Source organism: Protopterus annectens, chromosome 10.part0 (genome assembly GCF_019279795.1).
Source record: "Protopterus annectens isolate FY-2018-M chromosome 10.part0, PAN1.0, whole genome shotgun sequence".
NCBI lineage: Eukaryota > Metazoa > Chordata > Ceratodontiformes > Protopteridae > Protopterus > Protopterus annectens.
The window spans coordinates 1,360,436,841-1,360,464,167 of NC_056744.1; positions in this window are offsets into that span (position 1 = coordinate 1,360,436,841).

A 27,327-nucleotide genomic window follows, 5' to 3' on the forward strand; every position below is an offset into this window, starting at 1 on the left:
TTGTTCATTATGTAAATTTGTAGTGAAAAGTAAACAGTTTACCACCAACAATATATCTCATATTTTTGATATTCGAAAATGTGGTAATTGTAGTTTGGATTGGGTTATATATCTTGCAACATGTACATGTTCTGCATTTTATATAGGACAGACATCATGTCCACTTAGGACATGAATTTATGAACAAGAGTGATATGAAAAATAAGCATGTGCTTAATGCATTATTTAAACATTTGAAAAGACACCCTACAGCACAATATTCACTATTATTGATAACATTCAATAGAAGTAATAAAGTTGTTTGGCATAATATTTAGAATTGGAAATAAAAATCTTGGATTATTCAATTGGGGGCTTTGTTTCTGCCTGTTCTTAATGAGTGTTTATAATTCACCAATAGCAGCAGGTTTAGCTATATGTTTTCACTATTTAATTGGCACTGAGTTATTATGATGTTATACATTGATGAAGACTTGTTATGCCGAAATCAATCTGTATGGTCCAATTCTGTGGATGGGAGATGGAAATATTGTTAAATAAATAAAATATTGGGACGTTAATGGACTTTGATGTGTGCTGACCCTTTTTTGTTTTGACTACCATTCTTTTCTGTTTTTTTCTACATTTATTATATTCAATTTCCATAAAAAAATTATTTTGATACTCTTTCATATCTTCATTTAAATAACTTTTCCATCTTTTTCCTGAGCCTATCTTCTCTTAAAATCCTTATATTTATCTTTTATTATTACATTTATTAAAGCCCCGTTCTTTCCATTCAGTCCTACCAGAGCTTTATGAAGATTCAAGGAAGCTGGAAGAATTGGTTTAATTAATTCTAGTCCACCTTCTTCTTTCTAAACATACAAGTTCCCTCTTCTAACCAGAATTAACCTTGATCCCCATAAAAACAAGACTACAATACACATTAACTCTTTTTCATAACTTGATTGGATCATATATGCACTTGCTAAATAAGCAATTTTGCTTAACAAACTTGAATTAATTAAATAAACTTTTTCTTATTAGCCAGTTTATATGTTTTCCAAAATGTGTACATCTTTCTTAACTTTTGTATAATGTTCTCCCATTGTTTCTCTCATACTTGTTCCAAACATTATCCCCAAAATAGCTATGGCCATTTCATTAAATTGAATACTTTCTATATTACCTGTTAACTGAATCCCTTTACTCTTATCTTCATTTATACTTAAAACAATTATATTTAAATACAGATTTAATTGCTTGATTCCTTCTTCCATCCACTCCTTGCAGTTAGTAATTAAAACTACATCATCTGCATAAGTAAGGATTACTGGAATTTGTATTCCTTGTTTTATCTTATATCTTGCCATTTTTAACACTATTCATCTTATTAACAACTACATTTAGCCAATTCTTCCCCTTCATTATTTTTTTTTCCATTTACTATTTTTTCATCTTTATTATTTTCTTTTTTTTAAAAACAAGAAACAACTTCATTAAATTATAGGCAATCTTACATTTATGTAAATGAAAACAAATCATATTGACATAATTTTAGTTGCAAACATTATTTATCATAAATCATGTTGACATGATTGCAGTTGCAAACATCATGCATCACTTATAATCATCCAGTCATTGACAGTCAAGCTTTACATAGCTTATTTAAAAATCTGCCTTATTTTAAACCTCATTCCTTCTATGCATGTACTGGTCCCACAATTCCCATTTTTCCTATGCAATTTCCTCCTACTCTTTTCTAAAGATCCCAATTCTAGTTGTTTGTCTCTGTTACTATATTCACAACTTCTAGTAAAGTTGGTTTAGACATTCATTTCCATTTTCTAGTAGTTGCTTTTTTGGCAGCCATCATAATTCAACTCAGCAAGGTCTTACTATGTCTAGGCAATTCTGATTATGTATCATAGCTAAAAAACTAATTTCCTTAGTTACACCAATTTGCTCACCCAATATCTCTGACAGAGCAGTCTGCAGCTAATATTTAAAGTCTTCCAACTCATTCAACTCCCAGAAAATATACTCCCAGTTATCTCTTTCTTCCCCATCACACCTTCAACATTTGCTGTTTACCTCAGGAACAATTCATTGGCGACTACTTCGGGTATCAAAATGCCTATGTAAACACTTCCAAGCAAAGAGTCTAAATCTTCTTGACATTGTTACATAATTGTGAGACATACATATATCCACCCATTATTTATTTGTGAATGGCTTATCCAACCTCTCTTCCTAATCTTTTATAACCTTCTCTCATTGATTCTTATAGATATCATGCAATATTTTGTATGGTCTACTAAGTATTCCATTTTTAACAGAAGCCTCAGTTCCAGATTCTACTAAAACATTACCATTGCTGGTGTTTCACTTAGGATCCCCCTATTTCTTTCTCATTGCATATACAGTGAAATCAATCCTTGATAGGGAGGCAATTTCTGTCCTGCAGTCCAAATAAATTATTGGGCTCTTCCCATTCCATTACCTTTTCTTCTTCTCTAATTATTTGCCCCAAATACCTTGGTTCTTTTATCAGTTTTCTCCAATAAATTCCACCCTCCACCTATTGTCTGTATCCCTAATTGCAGTCATACCTATCAGCAGAATCTCCTTTCTCCATTCCTGTGTTGGCTTAGTTCTTAGAATACTTTCTGCTACTTTATTAATATAATATTCTGCATGGTTATTGTTATTCTCCTTAAAGATCTGCATCCAAAATCCCAGTCTCTCCTTGTTTCTTGAGCTCCCCACCATTTCACCATCATCTTCATCATCATCATTATCCTGTTTCACTTTGAATTATAGGTTTTTGCTTATGCTGTGTAACTCTGAAATATCACTTGAAATCTGGTAATCCCAAACCACCTTGTTCAATTGGAAGAATCAGCTTATCCCACTTCACTCTTGCCATCTTCCCCTCTCAGATGAAATCCATCCTTCAGCTCTTTATTAGTTGCTATCTGCAGCCATTTTCTTCTTGGTGCTTCTCTTCCTCTTAACATTCTACCTCTAACCTTGGCATATTTAATTCTTCTATAAACATTTTCATTTGTACCATTTCTTGATCTCCATATTTCTGTGCTTTATACAGACTTTCATAAAATTTCCGAAATATTTCTAGTGCCTCTACTGGATCTCTTATTATTTTTCTTGTTATAGACTCCCTAAGCTTGGAGACAACCCTTTCTACTTTCTTTTTCTTGAGTCATTGCACTAAAAGTTTTTGTGCTTTGGCATTATTATCAAAAAACAGTTGCTTAACAGCAATTTTTTTAAACCCATGCATATTATCAAGGTAATCCTTTATTTTCTGCTTAGCACTCTGCCATTGCTCCTGTTCTTGTTCTGTGTGATTCCCCTATTTTGCAATACTTTAACATTTTTCAGTCTTTCTAAGTAATTCTTGTTGCTTCTTAGCCATGTCTTTCTTTCTTTTATTTCCACCCTAGTTTTAAACTCCAATTTAATTTTATTTCACTCCCTAGCTGTATTTTCAGAAGAAATTTCTGTCTTCTCTAATAACTCCCGAATAATTTCAGCTACCCATTCCTTAAATTACTCTCTTTTCAACAGATAGGTGGGAAAGTGGCAGTGTCCCAGTTTTATTTAATTACCCTGCATATTGTTTTAGTTATTATTGCCCCATGGTCTGAAATAGTTAATGGATGCATATTAAAACTTTCAATTAAATGCACATGTTCCTGTGAAATATAAGTTCAGTCTAGCCTAGCCCAGTTTTTATATCTTGGGGAATAATATGCAAGTTAACTCCAAACTTGTACTACTGAATTCACATCTTCCATGCCAACACTTTCATAAATTTCTTCAAAAATCTACCCTCCATTGTTATATTTTCCCTTTTGGGCAGACACTTCTTCCTTGCTGCAAATCAAATTCCAGTCCCACCTATAAGTAATATTCCCTACTGGAAACTGATTGTTTCTCCCAGAATTTTCTTAAGGTCCATTATAGCAGTTTTAGGTGGAATATAAATAAATGCCAGCGTATCTTCCTCCCTTGCCAGTAGCCCCTTAGTACTACATATCTACCATTATTATCTTTTTTATCCTCTTCTATCACTTTTGGAGCTTCTTTTGCAATTAATATAAGTACTCCTCTTTTCCTTTGTCACAGGTATTCCACTGAGTAACCATCCTGAAAAACTTTCTTTAGCAAATTCACATGTTCAGTTCTTTCCAAATGTATCTCCTGTAGCATAAGTACTTGCACGATACATTTTTGAACATAGTTCACTACTCTTTCTTTTTTGTATATATCTGTGAGACCATTAACATTTAAAAATAATATTGAAAGGCTCATTATGTTAAAAAAGTTATTATTCCCACCTTTTATTAAGTATCCAGGTTTTGTGTTATATGCACACACTAATGTTTGGCAGGTTGACCTTTTATACAGTTGTTTCTTGTCATTGTCACAAATTGCCATTTAAGCCTTGGTCACATATTACAAAACTTTTTTGTTTTATTGAAAGCCCTCAAAAAAAAAACCCACAACAATACACCCCAAAACATATTAACTTAATATTAACACACAAAACTATGTACATCTTCAACTATTGAAGTTTTACCTTCCTAATAGGAACAGTTGTCCTAAACTGACAGCAACAATCACAAACTTCAGTTAACGTTAAAGGAAGGTTATCCATGCTAAGATGCATGGTACAGACTGTGCTTCTACTAAGTATTGTCTGGTTTTGTCTTATCCTTATTGGTCTCCCAGAATGAGAAAACACTTGAATGCTTTAAGAAAGCATTATTTCCTAGTCATTGAAATAAAGCCATTAAAAGAAAGAAGTATTATATTTTTATTGCTCTTTATCAGATTGTTTCCATGGAGACATGAAAACCAGATATGGGGTTGCTTCTACAAATATTTATTTATTTGCTAGAGGAGATTTATTATATTCAATGTTATTTATTTATTTGCTTTCTTTTAAAAAGTTTACTAAATAAAGCCAAGAGCCTTAATGCAGTTACTCCCTATGCAAGAATGGGAAAACGCAAATAATTTTTACTTGTATCATACTGTTTTGAGCAGACTTTTCTTATTTTTACATTGCAGCACCTACATTTCTTAAAACTGAACAAGAAGAAAGAGAAAAGAAGGAAATAATCAGGGGCACCTGTTTACTTTAGTATCTTCATTATACTTGAAAATAACTGAAAAAACCTTTACTTTATGGCATGCAGATGTTATGCACTATTCAAATATTATTGTTAAGAACAAACATTTGTTTTATTTACAGTTAACTCTTCCTCTTCCCCTCTCCTAAGTGTTCTTCTAAGTGTTAATGACAAAAAATAGGGCATATGTTTTAGAGTCCCCTATAAGTTTAATAAAGGTTTAACAAAGTCAAAACAGTCCAATATTTCCAGGTTGTCTTTTTCTGTCATGTTTCACAAATGTAATTAATGTTTTATAATCCCACATTTATTTGTCAATTTTCAAGTTGCTGGTTTTATTCCTGTTTATAAATAAAATGAGGCACCTCCAAGGAACAAACACCACACTATAGAGAATAAATCCAAATAGCAGTCCAAGTTCATTGAACAGTTCTATGTTTTTATACATCTGATTGCTGCATTTTTATGGTTATACTCAGCCTTGGTCTGCTCTGCTGTTTGTGTGTTCTACTTGGACTGCTTTCTGGATTTATTCCTGTTTATCTCCATCTCCCATATCCAGTCTCTGCTTCCTTTCCAATGTACTCTCAGTACTTCTTGTCAAATCTTGTGCTTTTTTCTGTCTTTTAAGCATTTTCTGTTGAAACACTGAAGAAGGATTTACACAATGGGCAGGATTCACGAAGGCTTGCACAGAGTGTAAGATACGTGTAACACTCCATGCAAGCCTCGCGATCCAGGAACAGCCCTAAACTCCGTGTAAGAGACCAGGTAAAACATCTCTTACACGGACTGGGCGTGGACATGCTAAATACCTCACTTGCAGCCGAAAGGTATGCAAATGAGGTATATTAGCGATCCACGAAGCAGAAACCAGTCCGTGTAAGAGACGCTTTAGCTGCAGAAATGTACTCAGTTGACAACTGAGTAAGTTTCTGCAAATTCCACAACGGAGCCATGTCATCTCCAAATAAAGGGTGCATATGTCTCAGGCAGCATGCCAATGGCCAAATATGTGGCCATTGGCAAGGTAACCCGATGCAAAAATAATAAAAATATAATTTTTTTTTTTTGGCGATCGCCTATGTTTAAACCCAGCGCAGCCCCGCGCAAATGGGCTGCGCTGTATAAAACATAAAAAAGAAGGTTATAAACCCACAAATGTGGGTTTCATGCAATACATGGAATGACAATGCAGGGACCAGCAGACCAAAAACAACATGGCCACCGTGTAGTGGTTGCTAAGGGGGGAAGCTGAGTCTAAGACATGTAACTAAGCATTAGTAGGCAATCTCATGTAAATGAGGGTTAGGATACTGAATCTCACAGTCACATAGCAAATGAGCACAGTCTGAGTAGTGTAAGAGATACATAAGGGGGAGGAATAGATTAGGAGATAGGTGACATCACAGGGGGAATGGTAGAAAGAAATGCAGTTCATTGGAGGTCAGTGTAACATGACAGATTACAGACACAGATCATGGAAAGAGGTGTGCCACAAGATAAGTCAGGGAAAGTCAAGAAATGAAAGGTGTACACTGTTACTTACACCAAAGTCTCTTGCTGGGCGTGCATGCGCATGTGTGCGCGCCATGAAGCGCGAGTAGGGCAGTGTGCACATGTGTAAGACAGACTGAGTATGTGGGAGCATGTTGGGAGATGTTTAACACTGTTTGCGCTGGTGTGCGCGCGTGTAGGGCAGGCTGAGCATGTAGGAGGCTGTTGGCAGACTTGTAACACAGTTTGCGTGGGTGTAAGCGCGTTTTAACCCGAATAAGTAGGTTCTGAGCCGTGTAAGCACGTGTGCGCGCGTGTAAGCCACTGTGAGCGTATTTCTGCTAGTATGCACGTTGCTCCCCCCTGAGGAAACAGAAAGGAAAAAGGAAGCAACAGAATTAGTATGAAGCTAGCAGGGATAACTGCTGAAGCTAGCAGATGAAAACAATTAGAAGCAGGCAATTACACAGGCAGAATAGCAGCCCAGCCCAGCACTTAAAACTCTGCAAACAGTAGTGCAGGATGTTTCTCTTAAGAGACACTGCAAGACAGGAGTAAGCTAATAGAAGTGAAAACTGAAAAAGCTTCACTCAGAGCAGAAATGTTAGGGACTGCCATAGCTGTCATAATGAGACATAGTCGACTTGCTGAGGGTGGTGACAATGCAGATGGTGCCAGACAACCCACAGTGAGGAGACGGAAAAGAGTGTACAGGCCCAGGGTCACCTACCACGGGATACATGAGCTGGAGATAGCAGTGTGCTATAGAGTGGACAGAGAGCTCCTGCAGCAAATTGTTGAGCTGTGCAGGCCACGCCTCATACACAGAACCAACAGAGGGGAACCCATCCCAGTGGAAACCAAGGTATGTGTTGGCCTAAGAATACTAGCAACAGGTACCTTCCAGAGATCAACTGGCGATATGATGGGGATATCACAGGCATCAGCCTCCAGGGTACTGCGCCAGTTCCTGGATGCCATGTCAGCACATGTCAGTGATCATGTATATTTCCCCAATGCCCGTGAGGTATTGGCCAGCAATATGCGTCTCTTCCAGCAAATAGCGGAATACCCTGAGGTAGTGGGTGCAATAGACTGCACGCACATGCGCATCAAAGCACCAGCCGGTGAGTAGGGTAGGGCCTACATTAACCGCAAGGGCTTCCCCTCCATCAACTGCCAGGTCATGTGTGATGCCCAGGGCATAATAATGAATGTGTGTGCTGGCTGCCCTGGGAGTTACCATGATTCCTACATCTGGCATTTGACGCAGCTGTACCAGACATTTGCCAATGGGGACATCCCACACGGACACTTAGTGGGGGATGCAGGTTATGCACTGGAGCCGTGGCTGATGACACCCATCAGAAATGCACACACACCTGTACAGGAATGCCATAATGAGGCACATGCACAAACACGTAGTGTAATAGAGCGTGTGCTTGGGCTGCTCAAGTCATGGTTCTGGTGTCTGGACACATCTGGTGGAGCCTTGCAGTACACACCAACTACATGTACCCAAATTGTCATGGTATGTGCTATGCTACATAATATGATCTTGTGAAAACAGCTGCAGCAGGACCAGCATAGGGCTGGGCCAAACAGCCCCCCACCATTGCCAAGGCCATCACAGGCAGAGCGTGACTCGGAGGAGGAACAACCTGAGCCTTCCCCAGTAGGCAGAAGGAGGCATGCCCAGTATGCCCTGGCCTTGGCAAAGAGGCAACGCATAGCACATACACTGGCTCAGTAGGAACCCTGGGAATGATACGCCTCTGACTCACTCAAATAATAACATGGATGGCTAAAATGATATGACCTGCTCACAAACATGTACAGGGAAGTGTAATATGCACATCCGACAGAGGCAGGCCTGCAGCACCACCTGAGGCATGAATGCCATGTGTTAAGTAATGTAACACCATGTACTATATGCACACCTGAGCACCCTGACACATCCACCCTCACCAAGCATGAAGCCACAAAATGATGATGGGATGATCAAGTGCAATAACTGGCTTAAGTAATGCAGTTAGTCAAAGGGGAGCCAATGTGTTTCAGGCTGGGAAGACATGCGGAGCATGACATGATGCACCACCTGCTAGGGGTGGCGTGCACCTATCATTCCATGCCCCATGGATACTGGCAAAGGCTGTCAGTACTCACAGCATGCCCTGAATAGGTAAGTCTCAAAACACAAACCACCTTCATAGGTACCACAAGGATAGGAACCTAGATGTAATGCTACCCAATGCCAAAAGTCTAAACAGCAAGATGTGTGCAGTGTAAACGCACACAGTATGGAGAATGTAGATATCAGTCCTGTAATAGAGAACTGGGTCAAGGCTCACATCAGCACCCTAACACTACCAGGTCACACCTCATACTGTGCTGTACAGCCGCAAAACATGGAACAAGCTACAAAAGGAGGGTGACTAGCAATAAATGTCAAGGATAACCACACCCCCATGTTGGTACCACAACAAGAAGCAGCATGGATTAGCCATGGTCAAATACCAATGGCTAAAACCGCCTCCCAGTATATAGCCTGCTGCAAACTACTGTCATAATACCAGGAACTGCACCTGGCCTATGTTGGAATACATGAATATATCAAGCCCCCAAAACAACATTATATTGCTTGAGTGAAAATACCCAGACATACACCGAGAGCATTATACTAGCACCAACACAGTTGGAGAAAAGTTCCCAGAATCCATAAACAAAAATGCCCAGGAACAACGTACCACTCCCACAAGAGGGGTAAGCATACTGGAAGTGATAATCAGCAACATGTGTACTGGATGGCAAGATGAGAAATGTATCCTTCACTGGTAAGACCAGACCATAGAGTAATCACACTGGATATACACATCCCGACCCCAGTCCCTGGCCAGAATACCACAGTAAAAAACATGTGTAAAGCATAGGTTGCAGCCCTCCAAACTGATGTTGAATCCATGAAAGGCTCTGTGCAAGTGCAGAATATGGGACACACCGCAGAACATGTTATACAGGGATTCCATGAACACAGCCAGGAATGCTTGGAGTATGCAATCACAAATAACAACAACACACAATGCCATACACGCAGGCATCTGGCATGCTGGACTCCAGCCATTACCAAACCATGCAAGAGAATGAGGAAGCTACCACATGATAGAGCAAACATAAAAAGCGAAGTAATCACTGACCAGTAGTATGGCAATAACATATGTCCACACATACAATCCACTAAGTCCAGCCACAACAAGTAGAATCTGTGAATCCAGAGGCAATGTGACACCTGTCCCATGTACACAGACAACCACAACTCCCCCCCCAATAATTACAAATATATGTGATAGATGCAACCATGTATCCAAACCAGAGGTTGAGCTCCCCCAACTCAGTACTGTCAAAACTAGTCAGGAGGAGAAGGTAATCACATACACCACAAACCCAGTCCCACATAGACCTACCACAACTGTAAACCAAACACATAAACACAGAAAAATATTCCCGGAGGCCCTAATTACAAACACACCACACCAACAGAAGCCTCCAAAGTAGACCACAAGCAACCACAACATCCAAACATAGCACATGCAATCAATAGTACACAAAGCTGGTGTGCCAAACAGTCACAGGCCAGAAGGAGAAACAACATGCCTGATACAGTTGTAATAGGTGTCTGTATAGGCAGACACACTGCTGCCCCACTCACCAGACTGAACAAGGGAAAGGGTAGAGTAAACTGCCTGTAGGCTGCCACAAAATGCCACATAACACAAGTATGCAGGTCACCCCAAAGCAAGTAGAAATATGATGCACTCAATGTCCATGCTGGTGTGAATGACCTGAGATGTACCTCCCTGGTCTACATGAAAAGAGACATGGATGATCCCTCTGAGTATGTACCCCAGGCCGGTATGACACTGGCTGTGTGCAGCATCCAACCCTCACCAAGAATGATGCCACAGTACAAACACAGAATGATCATGTTTAACAGCTGGCACAGTTACAGCTGTCAGTCAAAGAGGGTCTAATGTCTGTCTGCTTGAGATGTCAAGCATGACAAGCCATGCTGCTGTTCCAGGGATGGCTTGCACCTGTTACCCCTGTGCATCTGGATACTGGATAAGGCCTTTTCCACCTCCATAGAGCCGTATGTAGGCAAGGCCAAAAAGACTACCCACCATCCTAGAAAACATAAGTAGTAGGAAGCATAAGGGTAATGCTGATCAATGCCAGATGTGTAAACTGCAATATGCATGCCCCTGAGGCACTTCCCATTATGGAGAACATCAATGTCTGTGCAGTGACAGAAGCCTGCTGCAAGCCTAGTGATAGCACACCAGCACTACTAGGTTATACCACATATCATGTGCTATGGCCCCAACACCTGGACCAAAACATCAAAGAAGGGGAGTATCCATATGCAGCACAGACACCCATATGGCCAGGTAACTGACAATACACAAAGCAGCGGAGACCACCCATGTGCACCTAAGTGTAGTCCAAACTGCTGTAGAGTCTGTAGCATGCGACAGACCACACCCTCACACACAAGAACTCTACCCAGACATCCTGAAGACACTGGACAGTATGAATGTCCCACCAAATACCAGACAAGGTACACACAAATTACCACATAGGTGGCAAACCATTATGTAAGCAAGGAGTAATCAGGGACCTAGGGACACAAGTCGACAGTAATCTGTCATGTGACACTCACAATGCCAATGTGGCTAGGAAGATTGTTGATATTGGACACCGTATCATGAAAGGATTCACATCTACATCAACAGAGGTCACTGTGCTGCTGTACTGTTCTCTTATCAGACCCATAATCTAGTACAATGACTCATATGGGATGTACCGTATGTGACACCTGCAGCGGTTCGGAAGACCTCATAGTTACCCCACCAAGAGGATAAAGGGTGTGAAATATATGTCATATGCTGCCTGGCTGTAGACACCCCAGCTGAATGCAGTCACAGACTGCCTACACAGAGGCATTGTATGTCTGTTGTAAAAGGCCATGCCCAACACAGGAGTAATGGACATGCTCCACCACAGCAAATCAAAGCCATTGGAGCTGTGAGAGTGACAGATGTCAGCCTCAACACATAATGAAATAAGATGTGCTGGAGGGACAGATACATAACCCAAAGGCTCCCCACACCCAGAAACAGGATCCCAATCCATGTTAGGCAGAGCCCCTCACTGACACCCCTCAACAGGAATATTGCCAAGTGGATGGATGATCGTATATGTATACTGGGGGTCTTCACTGTGTCACGACCAGACAGAGGCACAGTAAAGAAAGTCATAAATGGCCATAATAGAAACATAGCAAGTGGTGGCGAAAGACTACTAATGCCCTAGGGTGGATAGCCTAGTATGAACCCATGAACCTATGAAGACACAAATTGTAGAGGACACTAAGGATAATCACAAGGCTTACCTAACTGATGGTAGGAACCATGTTGGGCATCCACAGATATGCTCTGAATCACACAGATATTACAAACATCATACCAAACACACACACATATTGCTAACATACAACCTGACAGGTGCAGTGCAAACACCCCCCCCCCCCAGAGTGCAAAATATCTATCCCAGCAGACTGCTGGTCCCCTGACATTGCAGATGTTGAGGTAACAGCCATCATCTGCAAAGCAAAACACACAGCAGCAAAGGTATGTGATGGTGTCCTGGGCTGAGGCCAACATGGACTCCAAGAATAATGGAATGCCAAATCACACTACTGCCCAATGTCAGCCTTACCACAGGATATGTACCCAAAGAGCAGTGTACAACAACAGTGGTCCTTCACAACAAAGGTGTTTCCTGAATGGATACTGCAAACTACCACCCCAGGATCCTGACAAGCTTGGTCTGCACAGCTATGGAAAGGATCAGTATGTACCGCAGACAGAAGGCTATTGTGGACCTACTGATACTGGACCCTACACAGTGTGGCTGTCGTAACTGCAGATCCTGCCCCTAAACATGTTTGACCCATTTGAGGCAGTCATTAAGGTCATTGATGAGGGCAATGTGGTCCACACAGCGTAGCTGGACCGTGCATATGCTTCTAGACAATACCGTACGAGTTCAGTATGGATATGTTCACCAGCTTAAATATATACCCCTATGTCAGTAGAGGGGTTGCAAACTAGACCAAGGACAGAACTGACATGGTCAGACATGCTGCATCCATGTCAGACTACAAAGCAGATATGAGTGGCATCCCACAAGGCCTGGTCCTGGCCCCCCCCCATTCTGTATATATGTCCCATAGGTATAGGCCAACATTGAAGGACTGTGACTGAACATGTATGCAGAGGAGTACAAACAGCCCACCATATCCGACCCCCAGCTGACACAAGCAATCCACAAAAGGGCCACCTACAAACAGACAACTGGAGCCATAGCCATGTCAGCAAGCTAATTGCAGAACTGTGTATAGACAACCACCGTGGATATACAGTAAGTGCCCACAAATTAACACACAGGTGTTAACCCATGACGTACCTAACATGTAATAAGAGACCTGGGTACAAAAGGTGATAGATATCCTGCACTGGACAAACATGTGGCTGTATTGTTCGCAGAAACATATACTATATACCCACCCAAACATGAAGGTTGGCAGATGTAGATAAGGGGATGTCACTGTGGCTCTGCAGTCATCCTCCATCAGCGTCACAATTGACTACAATAGCCCCAGTGGGATATACCTCAGCAGACACCTCCATGAACTGTAAAGTCCACAACAGTACCCCACCAGGAGTAGCAAAGAGCATGAACAGATGCCATGTGTTGCCTGAGTAAACAAACTGCAGCCCCACACACTGCCATACTGCCCAGCTACAGGCAAGCTGTGCCTGATGTATGAAGCCATGTCCAACCTGGAATCAATGAATATGCTGCACCTTGTACAATCTGAATGGCAGTGAGCTATGCACATGAGAGACCTGAACCCCAGCACTGACATACATAGGACAAGCTGTACAGAATGATCCATAACACAGAAGGCACCCCACTCTTCAGTAAACTCCCGGTACAGGTCAGCCAGAGAGTCACTTATCGACACCCCTCAAGAGGAATCCTGATGAGTGGATGGGAGATGGTAGGCTAACCCTGGGTATCACTGTTATGTCAGAGGTAGACGGAGGCACAGTATACTAACCATGACATATGTCATGGCAAACTCCAGTTACAATGTGTGTTGAAGGACAAACACACCCTGTGACTAGCATCAGAAATGGCCTAGGGAACATCGCTAGTGTTTGCCAATGTCCACCCATGTTGTGGAATACACTACCAATGTTGGACGAGCCTGGTTTAGGTAGTCCATATCTGAACATAATGCAACATGGTCATATGTGCACAACTGGCCCCTACACAGTCTGTTGTGCTCACTATGAAGATGTCAAGCAGTCATAGGACTAAAGCCCAGGATACTGTCCACCACAGTGAAAGTACTGAACCAGTACACTATACGGTACTACAGTGTTAGGTCATTATGAAAGTATGTTGAGAACTGTAACCCATGCAATCCCTGCAGGCACAGTATAATCCCTGTTGTGGCAGACACGAAGCAGTTGGCCAGTTAGTACACAACATGACACCCAACACACAACCATAAACGTGAGATATTGTTGAAGTTCACACACACCCAAATATGTGGTGGACTTCAGAGTGCAACATATGGAAAGCTCACACTGGGCATGCTCGCACACTTTGATAAATGAGGCATATGTCAGACAACATGCCATGGAAAGGCTGAACTGGGCATGCTCACACACTTAGGCCATATCTCCGTTTAGCAGTTGGCCACACATATCTGGTATTTGTACGTGTCAGTCCAGGAACCAACCACAACACAGCAATCTGCCCAGTGCACACAGTAAATGACTACAGAGACATAAGTGATATAGTGGATCGCCGTCATAAGCAAACATCTTCCACAGATACACAGGTTGGTCATAGGAACAGGAAATGCTATGGCAATAAAGACCTGCAAACAGTAGAACAGCACAACAAATATTGTGCATCCGACAATTGAACATATGGGTGTAGAGGTCAATACTAGGCTTGTTGCCCTAGGGAATGACAGCTCAGCCAGAGTGTGCTTGGCATCTGCATCCCCAGTACAGTAGGCTACTGTGCCACTGTAAAGTAGGTCACATAAGGCAACGTGTGAGGCTAGTGAGCTGTGCCTCTGTCAAGCAGGGGCACCGTGGAGGTCTCAGGGATTGAATGTGCTAAGCCACAGCCATGTTGTCAGTGTGTGCTGGAAGAGGGTTGCTGAGGATCTCTAACAGTAAGTGTCCATCAATAACAGACTGAGGGGAGCCCTATCTGCATTCTCTGGACAATTCCACTGTCAACACTGTGTTGTAATGATTATGTGTGAATGAAGTGCCATGCCAGAACTGTTCACAGATGTCCTCCCTCTGTGGGCTACAGCTCTGCAATGTATTAGCTCACTCTGTCTGTTGTACGGCTCATATATGGCTGGTGTACACCTGACAGGTGTCTTGTTGTGGAGCAGTCATGGGTATATGTGGGATAGCATGATCAATGCAAACCATACACATGCTCATAGAATGCAATTGTCAAGGATTATGCTGAGTGGCCAGTATAGTCCCCCAGCATGGGTCCTCTGAAGTCGTCCACCCCAGTCTTCACAAGTGTAGAGTCTGCTTGTGCTAAATACAGTTTGTGTGCAGTGACAACCTTGCCTGGGGTGGAGATGGGATATGGATGTCCAGGGAAAGGTGGGTATGGTCAGATATCAACAATGGTGGTCTACCTCTGGTGTGGTACAGTGAGTACCCACTTTGCAGATGGACAGGTGCAATATGTATTCCCCCATGTGGCTGTGGTGTGTGGTTCTGCCATAGCACATGGACCCACAAATTGTAGTGGCTGTAGGGTAAAGTGGTAGAGGCCTGAGTAGTTCTCACACACAATATGCCTGCACCTGATGTTAACAACTGGAATGGTGTATGTGAACACCTGCATATCCCGGCACTGTTCCCAGGGAAGCTAAGTGTGTGTCCTGGATGTGGGTGTGGTGTTCTGGACTGGTTGTGTTGTGTGTTACAGGTCCTGTGGTCACAAAGCATGGTATAGAACATAATCTGCCAGTGCGATGTGCATATCTGACCCTGACGTAGGTGGCTGCAAATGCATATATATGCTATCCCCCACCTGACAGGTAGTACTACATGTACATACCTCTGTAGAAATAAAGATGTCAGCACCCTATAAATACTGCAGGTGCAGAACAGATGCCCAGTAATTCGGATAGTGCGCTCTGCTAATGCGTCTCCCTCAAGTGTCATAATATAGTTAGGGAGGTGTTTGAATCATGCAAATGCTCAGTGTGTGTGTGTGTGTGTGTGTGTGTGTGTGTGTGTGTGTGTGTGTGTGTGTGGGTGGGTGAGTGGGGTTTGTGTGTGTGTGAAAGTCTGTGATAGGGAAATGTCCCTTTTGGCAACTGGGAAAATACACTACAGGATGCACATTCCCCTTTCTAAACACTGATGATGTCAGCACCCTATAAGTACAGCAGGAGAAGGGAAACCTCCCAGTAATGTGAATAGTGCGCTCCGCTAATGCATCTGTCTTGAGTGTCATAACATAGTTAGGTAGGGGTTTGAATCCTGTAAATGCTCAGAGTGTGTGTGGAGGGGGTTAGTGTGTGTGCAAGTCTGTATGAAAAAAATATCCCTTTTGGCAACTAGGAGAACACACTACAGGATGCACATTCCCCTTTCTAAACACTGATGATGTCAGCACCCTATAAGTACAGCAGGAGAAGGGAAACTTCCCAGTAATGCGAATAGTGCGCTCTGCTAATGTGTCCCTCTCGAGTGTCATAACATAGTTAGGTAGGGGTTTGAATCCTACAAATGCTCAGTGTGTGTGGAGGGGGTTAGTGTGTGTGCAAGCCTGTATGAAGGAAATATCCCTTTTGGCAACTAGGAGAACACACTACAGGATGCACATTCCCCTTTCTAAACACTGATGATGTTAGCACCCTATAAGTACAGCAGGAGAAGGGAAACCTCCCAGTAATGCGAATAGCGTGCTCTGCTAATGCGTCCGTCTCAAGTGCTATAACATAGTTAAATAGGGGTTTGAATCCTGCAAATGCTCAGTGTGTGTGGAGGGGGTTAGTGTGTGTGCAAGTCTGCGTGAGGTAGATGTCCCTTTTGGCATCTGTGCAAGCACTCTACAGGATGCACATTCCCCTATCTCAGCATGGATGATGTCAGCACCCTATAAGTACAGCAGGAGAAGGGAAACCTTCCAGTAATTTGAATAGTGCACTCTGCTAATGCGTCTCTCCCGAGTGTCATAATATAGTTAGGTAGGAGTTTGAAACCTGTAAATGGCATGTGTGTGTGTTTGGATGTGGGGACTCTGTGTGTGTGCAATTCTGTATGAAAAACATGTGCTTTTTTGAAATCAGGAGATCACACTACATGATGCACATTACCCTTTCCAAACAGTGATGATGACAGCACCCTATACATACAGCTGGAAAAGAGACATCTACCAGTAATCAGAATAGTGCAATCTGCTACAGCGTCACTCTCAGGTGCCATAACATATTTAGGTAGGGGTTTGAAACCTGCAAGTGTGTGTGTGTTTGGATGTGGGGAGTTTGTGTGTGTGCATTTCTGTATGAAAAACATGTTAGTTTTGGCAATCAGGAGATCACACTACCTGATGCACATTACCCTTTCAAAACACTGATGATGTCAGCACCCTATAAGTACAGCCAGAGAAGAAGAACCATCTAGTAATCCGAATACTTTGCTAATGTATCTTTCTCACATGTCGTGACCTTAGTTAGGTAGGGGTATGAATCTTGCAAATGGCAAGTGTGTGTGTGTGTGTGTGGGGGGGTAGTAGGGTGTGTGTAAATGCAAGTGTGAGAGAACAGATCCTTTTGGCAAATACTACAATAGACCAGATGCTGCATATTCCCCCAGTAAACACAGGGGATGTCACCACACTATCAGCACAGCCAAACAGGGCTACTTGGCCAGTAATGCCAATAGTGCACTCTGCTACTGGGTCTATTACCATTGTCAGAGTACAGATAGGTATGTTTTGGTAACCCACAACTGCCACGTGTGGTTGTGTCACACATTATGACCTTGTGTGGGTCTTTGTGCATAACAATGCATGCCATTGCCTAAACCAGCAATGGCATTGCACACATGATGTATGTGTGTGACACATACACATAAATACCTGTGACCTGCAGTAGTTACCATGTCTGACACGTGCCTCGAGTGGATAAATGGTATTTGCAATGTGTAACAATATGACTGTGTCTTACTGTGCAGGGGCCGCACGCGGTATGTGTCTATACAGTGTGGGTGTATATGGTAAAATACCTACAACAGGGGATACACATCTGGTCTGGGCCATATAGTCTACATGTAGTCAATGTACAGGTGCTGCATGTTCCCACCTGTTGTGGGAGTGGTAACATGTCATTCCACTGCAATTCAGTGACCACATGCTGTGAACCCTTCAACTAGTGTGTTGTAGCTACAGTAATGCTCATGCACAATGTTTGGCTGGATGCAGTCCAGCCATATAAAGACAGTTCTTGAGACTGTCATATTGCCAGTGTTGTTATGGAGGATAGTTGGTTTTCCTGTGTATGGGAGGGTTGTGTGTGCCAGGCTATGAACCAGATGGCAGTCTGACACACTGTTAGCTGCACATGATTAGGCCCTGATGCTTTGTGCTGTGCCAACAACCTGGAGGTGTGTGTATCTGTGGTGCCTTGGGATACCACCCCCCTGTCCATGTGTATTACATGTGTAGGGGACGATAGGCATGGTATGAGGCATAACCTGGCAGTGATGGGTTGCACCTGTGAGCCATGAATCAGGACTCTGGTACTGCACAGACATTGCAGTTCACCGTGCTGAGGACAGTGTCCAGTGCATGCATCTTGTGGTGTACACTGCTGGTGTTGTGTAGCAGCACTGTTAGTGTCCTAACCTGTGTGATACCCACGGAGGTGGCTATGTAATCCGTGTCCTGCAGCATAAGGCAGTATGTGTGTATCAAGGAGCTTTGCCAATATACATCGGGCCATGGGTGTCACGTGCAAGCTGACCCTTGCACATCATTGTGGTTTCCCTAGCATGTAAGCACATGTTGACAGCCAGCGGATACCCTATGAATGACATTGGAGACTGAGCAGAATGTAGACATACAACACCCTTCCTACATATAGTGGTAGCATACCTGGTGAGGGTATGTTGGCAACCAAGATCAGGCTCATACTGGCCCGTGCCACATGCTGAGAGATCCATTCTATGTTCCCTATCATGTAGTCCAGGGAGGTATGTCTCAGGTCATCCATAGTGGCATGGTCAATGACTGAGTCATATGTGTCCATGCCTCTGACTGACCTGTATGCATGTGTTCTGTGGTGGACCATAGTGCCCCTGAGGCATATCACTGTGACCTTCACCAGATACAGCCTGTTGAGTGGGACCCCAGTGCAGCACCCAAGACAGGTACCTGACACATCTGTAGCAGGTGTGTTGTGTAGCCCTTCAGGCTGTGAGTGTGTGGCACACGGGATGTGTGTGCCATGTGTGGCATGTGCTCTGTTCCGACGGAACATATGCCTGTGTGCCAGCTGCGGAGGTGTGTGATGCTCAGGCAGGATGCTATTCTGAGTCCCCACGTATGCCCCAGTGTGTTCAGCATGCTGTCAGTGTGTGTCTATGTCTGACTTGTATTGTAGTCACTGTAATATGACATGCCACCTGACAGGGTATGGCATTACTGGGTTCAGAGAGCTCAGTCCCCAGATTGGCTATGTGGTGGCATCCCACACATGTGTTGTACGTTCCTGGCCAAGGGTGATGGCTGACTGCATACATGTGGCAGCTGTGACATTGCCACATGACTCACATAAACCACAACTGGACCATAGAGGTGATTCACAGGTTACCTTTGCACATGCTACCCTAGTAGTGTGATTGCCATGGTGAGTACCAACACATAGGGCCATTGGGGAACAACATACTGAAGGTGTGTATGTGTGGGTGTACCGCTACTGTTTCATAGCACTGGCATATATGACTGCACATGGGTAAATGCCAGGTAAGACATGTGCAATGTGTCACAGGCAACGTACATGCGTACAGGACAGACAGTGACATTCTGTCATGTGTAAAGTTGACATACGTGATGCGCTATGCAGATGTCACTAGGAGTCCACAGAAGCACTGTAACTCTGCATTGCAGGTGTAAGCAGTGTTCCAGGGAACCCCAAGCGAACATGCATGCAAACAAAGCTACAGTAAGCAGGGCTGGAAGTAGTTCATTGTACAACAAAGAAGGGGTAACACTAACAGTAAGTAACAATGCAAATATGTAGGCACTATCAACATGTACCCAGGAATACACAGCGCAGATGCCCATGGTAGAACTGATATTATGTCATAGTTAATTGTGATTTGGATTACATTGGTACTGCACACATATCAACATGCACAAACATCCACATTGCATAGTCGTTGTGGGCAATTTGACACCATTACTGTACATGTCCACCATTGCATATCACTACTTGCGTTAGCTACTCCCCTGTGCTACCCATGTATGCGGCTATCTGTTGACATCCTTACCACCGGCATGCAATTATGTGCAGCTGTTACACTTTGGTACGTACTATGGGTGCAGATAACAATTCAGGACATTCATACGGTTACTGCATCAGGCATGCTGGGATATACACACAGTCATATCAGCACACTGTACTGTTACCAACATGATACTACTAATACACTTCTATGTAGTCACCCTGTGCATCAGCAACGTGTTTACCTGTTCCCGCAATGATGTTGGAGATTGCAGGAGGTGGCACAGTGTCATCATATGCACAGGGTGTGAATTAGGTATGCCTGAGTCTACCACTGATACCACCAATTGACATGTGTGTGTATGTGTGTTGGTGAGGGGCAGCAGTACAGGGTGGGGCACTGTTGGTGCAGTGTGTGCGTGTATGTGGTCACCCTAGGTGTTAACATTTCGCATGTGTGTATGCATGCACACAGTTCCACCTCATGGCTGCCATATACAGGGGTTTGTGGACAGCCACAGACTGCACCTGGCAGGTCATACAGATCAGTGTCTGTGGGCATGGACACAGTACCTGTGCCTGGCAGGGGTGCTATGGACCGTATCCAGTACTAAGCCAGACTGGGTACTGTCATCAGAAGCGGGAGTGTGTTGACTGGACACAGGTCCCTGTTGGGACTGTCCAGAGCCACGTGCACGTAGTCTCCTGGGGAGTTCTGATGACAGCACAGACCCAGCATGGCTGGGGCTGCTGCTGGCACTATGGGGGCATTGCGCGGGCCTGTTGTCATCTGCGCTGACTGCCAGCTGCTGCTGTTGCTGGCATACCGCCACGTCGAGGCCGCAACCGCCCACCATTGCCCTGGCTCATGGACATTTGGTTGTGGAACTGCTGTAATATGTCCCCACAACGTCTGTCTATGACATCGGTGAAATTACGGATAGCATCCGTGATATCACGCATACTGTCAGTCATGGCTGTGCGACATGCTCTCAGCTCCCTCAGACCCTGTCTGGTGTACCTTTCCATACACGACTGTGCCTGCATGACAGCCCGAAACATAGCTGAGGTTGACAGACCTCTTTGGGCACGTCTGCCAGAGGCAGTATGCCCACAGATGCTCCCACGAGAACCCATGGGCAACTGTCTGTGTGGTACCATTGCAAGACCCTGCCCATGGCTGCTGTGTGGGAAAGCATGTGCCACAGATACCACATTACCCTGGTCAATGCCCACTGTATCCTGTCCATCACCTAGGGACAATGGTGACAAAGGATGTACTGGCAGGATGACTGTGCGCAATGATGGGGTTGACAGCTGTGTACTGTCAATTGGCTGACCAATGGCGGACCCTGACACACCTTCCTGTACCATTACACAGATATCATCATTACCAGTACCTGTGGCACCAGATTCAGGTTCCCTGCTGCAGGACACCAGAGCAGCACCAGAACCTGTGGGAGGAAGGCAGGAAACACAGTTTACAGTGTCCACACAATGTTACCAGTGATGCACTTATGCACACATGCACACATGGACACAGGCACATATGCACACATGGACACAGGCACACATGCAGACATGCACACGTGGACACATGCACACAGGCACACATGCACACATGCAGACATGCACACGTGGACACATGCACACATGGACACATGCACACATGCACACGTGGACACATGGACACATGCACACATGCACACATGCATACGTGGGCACATGCACACATGGACACATGCTTACATGCACACATGCACTCATGCACACTTGGTCACATGTACACATGCACACATGCACACATGCACATGTGGACACAGGCACACCTGCACACATGCAGACATGCACACATGCACACGTGGACACAGGCACACATGCACACATGCACATGTGGACACTGGCACACCTGCACACATGCACACATGCACACATGGGCACAGGCACACCTGCACACATGCACACCCCGCAATATACACACAGAGCACTACTGAGTTACACTAGTGTTACTAGCACTATCAGGACTATTATAGGTATTGTTAAACACACTCACCAGCATGGATGGCCTGCCTTGCTGTAACCCCAGAGGGACCTGCAGAAATGATGAGATTAATGTCAGTGGGCACAACTGTGCCATTGATACTGCATATGATACAGTGCAGTAGTACACCAGTTGCCTTTCACACGTCAGCTGCTGATATTGGCAATATCACATATGCACAATTACATACTATGATGACAGCTACATACCACGGACACACCTTACACATGCATAAACTAACAGTGTACAGAACAGTCAAGTGTACATATGGCATATTACCTGCACGCTCCATGTCGTGCTGCTGTGTGGATCCAGCCTCCATCATGATGCAGGTGTATTGCTGTTGCTGCTCCGGGGCTGGAGCCATGACACTTAGGAGGAGCCCCTCCAGTCTGGTGAGGGGGGGATGTGTGGCCACCCCACCTCCTGTGGCAACCTGTTGCCTGCGGATATCCAACGCAGGCTGATGGACATTTCTGATTAAATCACTGCAGTGATGTCGTACCTGCTCATATGTCCTATTATGAGTGCCAATGTCATTTACCCTATGGACAAGGTCTTGCCACAGTGCAGCCCTCTCCTGCTGATTCTGACTGGTGCAGGAAAACAGTATGTCATACTCCCGCACCAGGCTCTGGTGTATCTCCTCATCTTCCACTGCAGAGTAGGCAGGATTATGCTGACGCGCCATCTCCCTGGAAGAGAACACAAACAGGATATCAGCAGACTATGTCAGCAATATATGGCACACATACTATATATGATACTCATGTGTAGTAATATACTACTACTCCCATATGTTGCATGTGTGTGTCTCGTGGTGGATACACAAGTACATGGCCAGATATCAGTGCTCAGCCAACACCTGTGCAACAATACCTGCCACATTCCACACAACATAGTAGCATGCCCCATCGGTCAGCGCACACTGACAGGTCCAATGCACAACCTCACTCTGGGGGTTCATCCCAAGGTACTGTATGTGGGACGCCATCCACTAGTGTGATGTGGACACAAGTTACTCGGCCTGGATATACATATCCCACCACCACCACCAGCACAGAAGACTACTTTGATATGTATGTGATTAGACAGTTATTCACTTGTTAGGACTGAGATGGTATCCATGCAGCACACTGGGCCAGTGGAAGCCACAACCCACACTGCTGACCAATTTGCAAATGCTTACCACGGACATCACACAGATTGCATGGAACTTGCACACATTTCTAACCCAGACCCTATGCACAAAGGTTAGGCATCCTGTCCGGTGGACCCCAGACAGAGGCAGATTGTATAACAATAGCAGGAGGCTACTGCAGGACAGAGCAGATTCACATTAAGGGAAGGCATCTGTGGTCAGCACTGGTACTACGCTATGGTCTCTCATAACAACGGTCACGGCCTACTCTGGGAGGGAAATGGCCACAAACACTATGGATAACCACAAGGCCTTCTTCAGTTATGTTACACATATGGACCAAATGCCTCAGATATGCTCTGCGTTAATACACACCTACTTAACATTCACCAGGCACACAGATATTGGCAACATTCTTGCAGACAGGTTCGGTGCATGTATCCCCCCTCCTTCTCCCCCACCAGTTGAAATACTTATCACAGCTGCATGTAACCTCCCTATCATCTCACATGTCCAGGTGAGGGCCGCCCTCAGCAAAACAGAACACACAGCATCACTGTGACCTGATGGTATCCCTGGATGTGTGCTACATGCACTCCAAGAGGACATACAACCGCATATAAGACTGATAATTAATCTTGGCTGTACTACAGGATATGTACCTGGACACTGGCATACAGCAACAGTGGTCCCACACCACTAAGGAGGCACCTCTACTGACCCTGGGAACTACCACATCATATGCATAACCGGCCTGGTCTGCTAAGCTATGGAATTATTCAGTATGGGATGCATATGCAGTGATATCGGGTACCTGCAGACACTTGTTCCCAGCCAGTTTGCCTTTGTGATGGACTGATCCTGCCTTTTGAACCTGGCTGATCTTTCAAAACAGTCACTACAGCCATTGCTGAGGGCAACGCACAGACAACTGCTGCCAGGATCATGGCCTAACACTGATTGACATGTAATGTATAGTCATCCCCTTTTGGTGGAACTACATACACACAACATATCACATGGACATACCTATAGATACAGTCCTATGACACATTTGGAGGGTTCACAGTATGCAGACTATTAACCTGCTACTTTGCATTACCTGTGTTTGTCGCAGCTGGTTGTGTTACCACTGCTTCTGCTTCCTGCTGCTATTGTCCCTGCTGACAGCTTAGACTCACAGTGTGTAGCGTGTGTGGTTTTTTTTTTCTCTCTGTCTCTGTCTGTCTCTCTCCCTCTGTCTGCTTCCAGACAGTGCAATGAACGTATTGCATGTGTGGAGTGTTAGTACAGGATGCTTTTGTAGGTATCTGCATAGGTCCATGTGATGGCCTCTGCACCAATTGTAAGCCAGCATTTGCTAATTGCATGCAGCCAGTTGTGTACTGATTGCAGTTCTCACTGTGATTTCAGGACAGTGCTATAAAAGGGTATGTGAGATAGGCATTGCCCTTTCAGATTGTAAGGGCAGGGACCATGCTGGTATGCTGTGGACACTGTTCTGTGAGTGTAAAGGTTAGTATCTCTCTCATGATTCACGCTGTGTTGTAGATTCACATTTCTCCATTCCTCTCTCCTGTTACCTGTAGTAAGTGTGTATGCACAATGACACCTACAACTATATATAGATATATATTTATATATATATATGTAAATATACATACATTTATATATGTACATTAACTGACATTATTACCTACAAGCTACCAACTAGCATGGCTGTTTCTGTTCACACACTACTATTATGGGAATCCAGTAGTTTTGACAGTAATTCTAAATTACATGCTTTGTGTACTACACATCCTATATTCCCTTTACATTCATCCCTACTATTACATGTTATATTTATTTTAGCACAATGCTCTTGTATAAGAGTCATGGCTTAGTGGTAGGTCATGCAAACTACTGTTTCCAAGGTCCTGGGTTCGGGACTAACAGTGGGATTTTATTTTGCTTTTGAACTGACTACAGGACCTGTCAATCAGAGTGACTAAGGCACTTTTAAGCAGTAGTAACCGGGTTATCACTGGTTTGCGAAGAGCTCACGCATGCGCACTGGCATTTAGCTCCACGCACACACGCGCACACCTGCTTACAACCGCTTAACATTGCTTACTCTGGTGCACACCCACACTATTTTCTTTGAAACAAATGAAAATAGGGAGACAGGAAAGTGGTGAAAAAGGGGTCACAACGAGGGTAAGACAGTAGGGAAACAAGCTTGGGATTTGCAGGAGGGATGTAGGTAAGGCCCATAGCTGCCCATTTCTTCATCAGCAACAGCTGTGCATATGTATGTAATTTGGTGTGGCATTTGAAACCTTCCACCCCTGAGAGAGGTGTCAGGACAACAATAATACTTGTTGTACATCCAATTGTAATTGATAGTTTCCATGTCCAGCAGACATGTGTGCGGAATGGGCAGCTATGTATGGGGCATAATTTTTTTGTGGGTACAGAGTGCCCTTTTTTTTTTTTTTTTCAGGTGAGAGTGGTATGTCAGGTAAAGAAAGTCGGTATAGCTGGGGAGGTAGGTTGGGTAGGTAAACAGACAAGACAAACAAGATGCATACAGGAGCGGTGTATGACATGTGTGGGGAGGTTACACAATTGACGAGGACGGAGGTTTGGATATCCAAAACCCATGAGCCCACAGATGGCAACAGTGGAACTGATATCCCCACCCATAGGCAGTTGCCACTGTTCCTTCACTGCCCAGGACGGGGCTGTGCTGGGGGCTGTGTAGGCCGGGCAGTAGGCATGCCCGTAAGTTGTGCCACCTGTGCCTCAAGCTGGCGTAGGGGCTCGAGAACAAAGTCCCGGATCTCCCTATGCACCACAGTCCGGATGCTACGGAGGGTGAGTGGTGGTTCTCCTCCGGCCATGCTTGCAGAGGGGGGGACGAGCCCTATCCCCTGCAGTGCTTCCACCCACAGGTGGCACACGGCCACCGGAGGAGGGTCCAGACTGGGCACTAGTGCCAGGTGCACTCGCCAGCTGAGGTGGGAGAGGTGGGTCCGCTGGAACCCGCCTTCCCTGTCGTCCTATGTTTTGCATTATGTCATGACAGTTTGGGTTAGTGACATATAATACCATTCACAATTAGTTGTAACAGCATGCATTAGTATTCCCATTAACCAAACACCCAGATATTCACACCATTGAACAGCGAGCATAACACATGCATAATTTGAACAGCAATACACAGTCCAACAACATACAGGGTTGATTGATGGCAACAGGCCACCAGGTTTGGATGTATGAACAGGGCAGATGCATCAATGGACATGCAAATATATATGACCCAACAGGACAAATGTTCAGGGGTGTTAATTGTGATTGTACATACCATTTTCACGTGGAATGGGTTATATGTGGTTATAGGGTGGGATGAAGAAAATAATATTAACACCTTCGAATACCAATACATGTGCTGTACATTTCTAATAGCTGCACGTATATACACACTACTGTTCTAACTACAGTTCTGATAACTACTTCAACTTGGTGATAGGACTGTTACTGCAACATCAATATACATTTTATTGTTCTTCATACACATTCATATCTAGCTTTGTTCAGCTACATCATCCTGCTACATTTGCTTTATATAGCTATAGACAGGTGTGGATGTTTGGTATATCAGACAATCATACTACCTGCATATTGCAGACTGAGAGCAACATATCCAGATTTTGGGATACACATTCCAGATGCAGCAACACTTTGAACAGATTTCGCTCTTTGGTTTTGATTCTCACATGCATTTCATTCTGTCTTGACTGCAGTATACTTTATTCAGGGGTTATTACTACTGTATTGCTGGATTGGGTTATAGGTGGTTATAGGGTGGGGTGAAGAAAATAAT